Raw genomic sequence first — 7381 nt, forward strand, 5'->3', positions numbered from 1 at the left:
ATAATAACAGCATCAGAGATGTTGGTGTGTTTACAGACTCACCAAAATAAAAGCCTGAGAACCAAACCTGGTCTGAGGCTCTGATGCTAAGCTAACAGCATGATTAGCCTGTTAGCATCTACATGAAGGATCAATAACAACATGCTGACTGTGTGTTTCTGTGTCATGTTGCTGTGTTTATGTGAAGGTGTGAGCTCTGCTATGAGTCAGTGTGAGGACAGAGAGGAGGGAGTCCCTCCCTCTAAAAGCCCTCTGTGTGGGGACCATGAGAGCCGGACCAAAGCTCAGAGGTAAGAGGACCGTCTCTGACTGTCCATGACTCTTCTCCATGTCAGAGCTCACACTCACATTATTCACACATCTGTGTGTGTTCAAGAACAAAGCAGCAGCACACTGCACACTCTGCTGGACCTGGACCTGGACCTGGACCTGGACCTGGACCTGCCAGCTGTGTGTCCATGAAGAGTGATTTGTCAAAGGATCGGCCCCCTGATTTCAAAGCTGTTGATCCATCTGAGGGTCAAAGGTCAGAGTTAATGTCACAGCTGCAGTTTGTTTCCATCATTATTAAACATTTAAAGTGTAACATGATGTTCAGCATCATTTTTCCAGAAGAAGCTCAGAGTCAGTGTTTGTGATTCTATCAGGATCCAGGATGTGAGAGCAGACTCTGCTGGACCTGGACCCAGCTGTGTGTCCATGAAAAGTGATCGGTCGATGATTGAGCCCTTTAATTTCCAAGCTGATCAGCCATCTGATGATCAAAGGTAAGAATCACTCTGGAAGTGTCTCCATGCTGTGATGAGCTCTGCTGGACCCTTGGGGTTGTATGTGTCTGTTTGCTCTGCAGGTGGTTGATGGTTTGGAGCATCTGTAGCACAGAGTAATGCATATTTACAGTGCTGCTTCAAAGTGTATGAATCATTTAAAATCTTCTATATGTCTGCATAAATATGACTTAAACATCTGCCTCACTGTACTAGAAAGGCAGCCCACTGAAACAAAGTATGGAAAGACATTTCAGTAATAAAACATTTAAATAAATGATAGATTCATACACTGTATGTAAATATTATTGTGCTGCCCCCTATAGTCAGCCAAAATTCTATGTTTGAGTTGAGATTGTCCTACGAGGCTTCCGTAGTAGCATAATGGTTCCAGAGCCAAGTGGAAAGTTTCTGCTGTGTTTTTTCATCCTGCTACATGTTTTTTAGTCGTCTGAGAATATCTGTCTGTAAGTATTATGTTTCATAAGCCCTTACCTTACGTCATGCGCTCATAGGAGGCACTTTAAGTTATTTAAGTTTAAGAAAACGGGTTAAAAGTGTGACGCTAATAGCGCTAGCGACCTTATGGGTTTTTCAATGCAAATTAGCATTGTGCTAATCGCTAGCGGTTTATGCATTTTTCTGTTGTTTAGCTCAGCTATGTTTTGTCGGCCTGCAGAATTCAGCATTGATCGTGTTTCGGGTCATATTTATGCAGAAATATAGAAAGTTTGACCAACTTCCCAAAACGACTGTAGCTGTCAGCCTATATGTAGCTAGGAGCTAGTCTCCTCCTCCTCAGATTCCCAGGGTCCTGGTTTGGATTTTTGCACGTACCTCACACTGCTGATTATTCTGACTTGAACACAGCCTGTGCAGAACTTTAAGGTGGCTTCTGTTCTTCGGTGTTTTTGGTTGAATTTGGTCAAATTGTGATCAAATAAATTGTGTGATAACAGTTTTTCAGTCTCTTGTAGTGGCCATCATGGACACTGATCCAGCTCTGTGTCCATGAAAAGTGAACATTTCACAAATGTTCACAAAACCCATATTGTAAAAGGCCAGGTTAGCTCCTGTTAGCCTGTTAGCTTCAGCCTCGCCTAGCCAGTGCACACAGCCACCTGCTCCTATTCTTATCAGCAAGAATAAAACACATGTGATGGACGTCAGGACACAGTGGAGCATTATATGAACAGGGAAACACTGATGTAGCAGATGAGGCAGGGCATCATTATAAACACATCCACAAGGTTTGTTGTGAATTCAGAAGTTTTATAAGCAAATAAAAATAAAGACATGCATCTTTTTGTAAGTTAGTATTTTTAGTGTTTCAGTATCATCTGCATTAAGCAGTTTGGTTCATTTTTCTATGGGATTTGCCAGTTTTCTGTTTCTGTAAATGAGAGAAGGCCTCAGATATGGAGGCTGTTAGTGTAGTAGCACCAGTATGTTTGACAAAACTGTTGTTTCACTTGGAATTAGTTTCTGTTTGTCACCGAGTTTTTGTTGAATCTGTCTCTGAAATAGTCATGAAGTGTTTACTTCTGTAGGTAAAATAGTTTAACAACCTGTTAAAGTCCACAGGAAATCGCAACTACTTCATATTATTATATTTCATAATATACTGATGTACTTTTTTTCACCACCCACCCACAGAAGGTGTCCCCCCACATTTTTAATGCTTCCTACGCCACTGGTCTGCTCAGAACATAACATAAACATTACACAATGAGTTAAAAAAATACCTGTTGATTTGACACATTTTAAGACAGAAGCCGCGGGCCATAAGGTCTGACGGCCTTTATACGCTACGATGCACCGGAGTGACGATTTTTGTTATCCAGTCTCTTTGGCAGCGAGAGGGAGAGAGAGAGAAAGAGAGGAAAACAAACCAGCATGCAAATGTAATTTATCGCGGCCGAAAAACTTATCGAGCCCATTTAATTTATCGTGCAATTAATTGATTTATTGTTTATCGCGACAGGCCTAGTCATACCCCTACACTACAGGACACAGAGCCTGAAATCATGTAATCGGGCCCGATTTCCGATCACGTGATCGGATCGGGACATCCCTATTAATGAGTGTTTCATTAGAATTGTAGTGTGTGTGATCCTGGCTTCGATTAATGTAAAATGTGTCTTTTGGCATGTACATTTTTTTCTGTTTTCCAGAAATGTATTAAAGTTACAATCATCAATTTCACTGTGACTGAGTCTGGCCTGGAGGACCAACTGCTCAGGTAGACACAAGACAGATATTGAATTCTAACCAAACTTTAAGACTCACATTCACAACTTTACCCTTTTCCTTCTCTTTTCCCCCCTTTCTTCTCCTTTCTCTACCTCCAAATCCCTTGAAAATTACAACCCTGCAACTTGTTTCTCTCTTTAAAGTGATGTGGTGCGTCTTGAGAGTCCACATCTTGAGGAACAGAGCAATAAGCTGATTGTTCGCATCAACGCTGACCGCAATCAGGTTAAAGATATCGAGGACCGCATTGTTGAGCTTCTCTCTAACTCTAAGGGGAATATACTTGACAATGAGGAGCTTGTTCAGACTCTCCAGGAGTCAAAGGTGGGGATCTGGCAGAGATCATACCTGTCATCATTTTCAACTTTCTGATCGTTTTCCTAATTGTAATTGAAACTTTTTGTTGTTCTTGTTCTAGTTGTCGTGCTCCTCTTTCACTTCTTTTGTCTGTTTTTTCTCCACTATCTCCAGGTGACATCAGAGGCCATAAAGCATCACCTGAAGGAGGCAGAATCTACTGAGCTGATGATCTACCTTGCAAGAGAACGCTATCAGCCTGTAGCCACCCGAGGCTCTGGCTTGTATTTTGAAGTCGCCAGTCAGTGCTCCCTGAAGGACTTCAAACAGAAGAGATGAATCAGGCTTTATTTTCCTGTCTACAAAGCACACAAAATTTGTGTAAAACACAAACAAAGCTTCAACACATCACATAATTGGGTCTCTTGTTTATTTCATTCTTCTCTCACAGCTCTTCTTTCAATTCCACTATTGAGAAATCACCACAGAGAACTGTGCTAAGCGAGCGTTCTGAGATCCTGCTGGAAAAACTGGAACTCCTACGTGTAGAGATCATGGGGCAAGAAAAAGAAGGTTGCTGAAATACTGATGCTGGATGAAAAAGGTCTCAGTAGTGTGTTGCATGAGCTACGTTTATGTTGAGTATTATATAACTGCATCTTTACACAGTGTCTTCTTTATTTACATTCAGTCGATTTTATCTGTATGTAGCTATAGTACCTTTTACAGTGTTTTCTGATTGCTTAAACACTAACAATGATTCTTATAGCACAATTTCTAAAACTATTAATAGTTATAGCAAAATCACTCACTGAGTTTGCAAAACTAAAAGCAAAAACACTGCTTTACACTCAGTTTGCACTTTTGTAACACACAATTTGCAAATGTATAAATATAATCCACTTCACAGCATCTTTTTGCTGAACTGTAAACACAACTCACTGCTTTACACACAACTTCCAAATGATCAACACCATTTTTATAACTTAGAATGCAAATGTAAATAGTAAATTAAAAAAATATATGTACAAATTTAGTAAACAACAAAGTTTTACCTTGAATCAGTGCCTTAGGCCTTTTTGTACAGCTGTTTATTTATTTATTTAGTTTCTGTCTGTAAAAGTTCCCATTGTACTGGAAATAAGTGGTGGTCAAGGAGGTGACATCAAATGAGACCATGGTGTCTTCTGGGTCCATTCGGATCTTCTCTACCTTGTTCACAAAGTCCTGGGAGTTGTGGATGTGATGTGGTGTGTTACCTACCAGTGGTGTCAGGAGTTCAGCCAAGTGCTTAGCCACTTTGTATGTGACTGAGTATGTGCTGCTGGCGATGGGTCAGAGGGGGACTCCTTCCTTGTGTACCTTGGGGAGTCCATACAGGCGTGGAGTGGCTTCCCCAGGATACAGTCGGAAGTACACACACACCACACACACGTATGCACACACATGGACACATACACACGTGTACAAACACATGCACACACACTTAAAACCGCCTACTGAACACAATCCAAAACACATCCACAAAACACAAGGATTTTATGCATAGGAATATAATGGGTTAATGGCTGATTTTAGTGGTGAACAGTAGAAAATGTCAAATTTAACTATTTTTTTCAAAAATGAAACCCTTACATCAAGAAATGCATGGTTATATGTTGTTATAGCTATGATATTAAAAATGTAGTATTATAATAGGAGTTAATGGGACCTAAGTGGAAAATACCATTTTAAACTGCTGCTACACAAAAACTAATAATGCATCAAACTCAATATTTTGGCTAATCTTTGACCTATCCATGACAGATATAAAAATAATGCCTCAGCCACCTAACTTTTGTTTTGTGGAAAATAACTCATTTTTTGTGTTTTCTTCATAAAAAAATGACTGTGACATCAAGTAATCAAAGTGGCATTTAAAGGGTTAAATTCCTCAAAATGATTTGATGTTTGGTAGTTTTGAGCAGGGCTGAAGTTGTTTAACATATTTATGCAGAAAAAAGTAAGAAAAAATATTAATCTGTTAATTTTTTATAGCAGTTTTTTGGAAGTGGACTTTTTTGTCCCCTAATGACACAAAAGGGTAGTAAATTGGTGATGTATTTGAAAAATTTAAATTGGAATTCTAAAATGTGTCTAGAGAGAGTCTTTGTTACAAAAAATTGTGCCATATGCACCAACACAGATAAAATGGTAAAGAGGCAAAAATTACCCAAATGGACAAAAAAGTCCCAATGACGCCTGAGGGTTAAGTGGGACCAACACTCCCCCGTAGCTTCTTCAGTTCTGCAGTGACAATGTTCTTCCTCAGCCAGTTGTTGTCTTTGTCTTGTTGTCTGTGGGTCTTGTCTTTGTGGCTTTGATGACAGCCCAGCTGGGATAGCCACAGGTTTGCAGGGCCTTCCTGATGTGATGTTGCTCCTTCTTCCCGTCTGAGCTGGTCAGTACAGTTTGAGCTCTGTGCTGCAGCCATTGCGACAGCCATCGCACCTCAGAGTGATCCAGCAGTGCCTCATGTTCAAAAAAAATATAGCCAACTAGTGGGCAAATATAAACATTAACATTTGGAAGCCTGTAGTTTAAAATGATATCTCAACATAAAGAACTGCATATTTTATGTTAAGATAAATGGAGGGTCAAAAATGGCAGTTTCAATGGTTTTCAATGGGGCACGTTTTGTCCCGAGGGACAAATGTGTGAGTTTTTGCATAGCACAGACATTATAGGCTAATTTAAGTAACCGAGGCTAAAATTAAAAAATGTGTTAAAAATAAATATCCTTTGGCAATTTTGAGCTTCAACACACCTAAAATGGCTTGAAAATTAAAAATGAAATAGCGCAAAATGTCCCGAGGGTCTCCTGAGGGTTAATGTTATTCAATCGTGTATACAGACACTTTGTTTTATATCACTTGAATAGTTATAGGTCTGTTGAAAAGTATGTAACTTGAAAGGTATGTAACTTGAAAGGGTTTATAACACTTGAAGAAAAACGAAGAAAAAGAAGAACAGATTGAAAAGGACGGTGTGGTCTGATACACAAGCCGGATCTGGATTTGTTTTGTTTCAGATGGCGTGGAAAAAAAGAAGAGAGAAAGTTTAGCAGAGAAGAACAGAATTAGCAGGACAAGAAAGAAGAGAGAGGGAGTTGGGATGGGGGAAACAAGACTGCCAGTCTTCTTCTTCAGGTAGTGATCTGTAAACAGATAAAGAAAATCATTATTGTGTTTGAAACATAGAACCTAAAAGCTACAAAGTTTGTACTATTACAATGTGAAGCCTCAGCACACTGAGCTGCTCAGGTGAGTATCTTACTTTAGCATGTTGTGTATTTAAATATTTTCCATTATGGAAGTTGTTACATGAATCGACTGTATTTTCCTTTGTGAAACTTGTTACAACATGTTGGCTCTGAAACATAGTTCTATCAGTTAAATGTCAAATATACCTTATGTTTTTCACATTATAACCTCATATATATTTGCCTTGAGTTTGTGCACCCATTTACACTGTTTACAGATACTGAGAAGAATAAATTAAATATAAACAACCACTTTGTTGTGGCAATTTTCACAGCTAAATGTAAGAGCTACTTTCAAATGACTCCTAACACACACACACACAAATAGAGCCCTGGTTAAATCTTCTGCAATCATTTTGCCACAGAGGAATTAATGTAAATGTATCCCTCATACAACACAATGAAATAACTTTATGCATTTCAACATGTAAGGGAGCACCCATAGTAACATTTTAGTGTGATGACAATTAAGCCAAATTTCCATTTAGCAGCTGTATTCAAATACAACAGTGACCGAGACTGACCGAGAACAGGACAAGCAAATATAAAAGTTACAAAATATATATATTTTCTTGGAAATGGCTTTGTGTGTGTCTGTCAGCATGAAGCCTGCATTTCAGTCATTTTAACCCACTGTCTCACAACAAACACTGTTGGAGAATCAGGAACAGTAGTATCATGGACTCGGATGTTTGCGATACAGTTTATATGAGCAGTGAGCACGAGGGCCTGAAAGAAGCAGGGGCTGGCGACACAGAGAGGG

The 7381-nt window shown here is 39.3% G+C and overlaps 1 long non-coding RNA gene across 1 annotated transcript; it reads left to right on the forward strand.

The window, feature by feature from the left end:
• Window positions 1-247: 247 nt before the first annotated feature.
• LOC114429745 (uncharacterized) lies at window positions 248-4013 on the forward strand. Its single transcript, XR_003669909.1, has 6 exons — window positions 248-290; window positions 377-526; window positions 648-767; window positions 2942-3009; window positions 3164-3344; window positions 3492-4013. It is a non-coding gene; the product is annotated as an uncharacterized LOC114429745 (long non-coding RNA).
• Window positions 4014-7381: the final 3368 nt, after the last annotated feature.

The sequence above is a fragment of the Parambassis ranga genome, unplaced genomic scaffold (assembly GCF_900634625.1).
Source record: "Parambassis ranga unplaced genomic scaffold, fParRan2.1 scaffold_21_arrow_ctg1, whole genome shotgun sequence".
NCBI classification, from domain to species: Eukaryota; Metazoa; Chordata; class Actinopteri; family Ambassidae; genus Parambassis; species Parambassis ranga.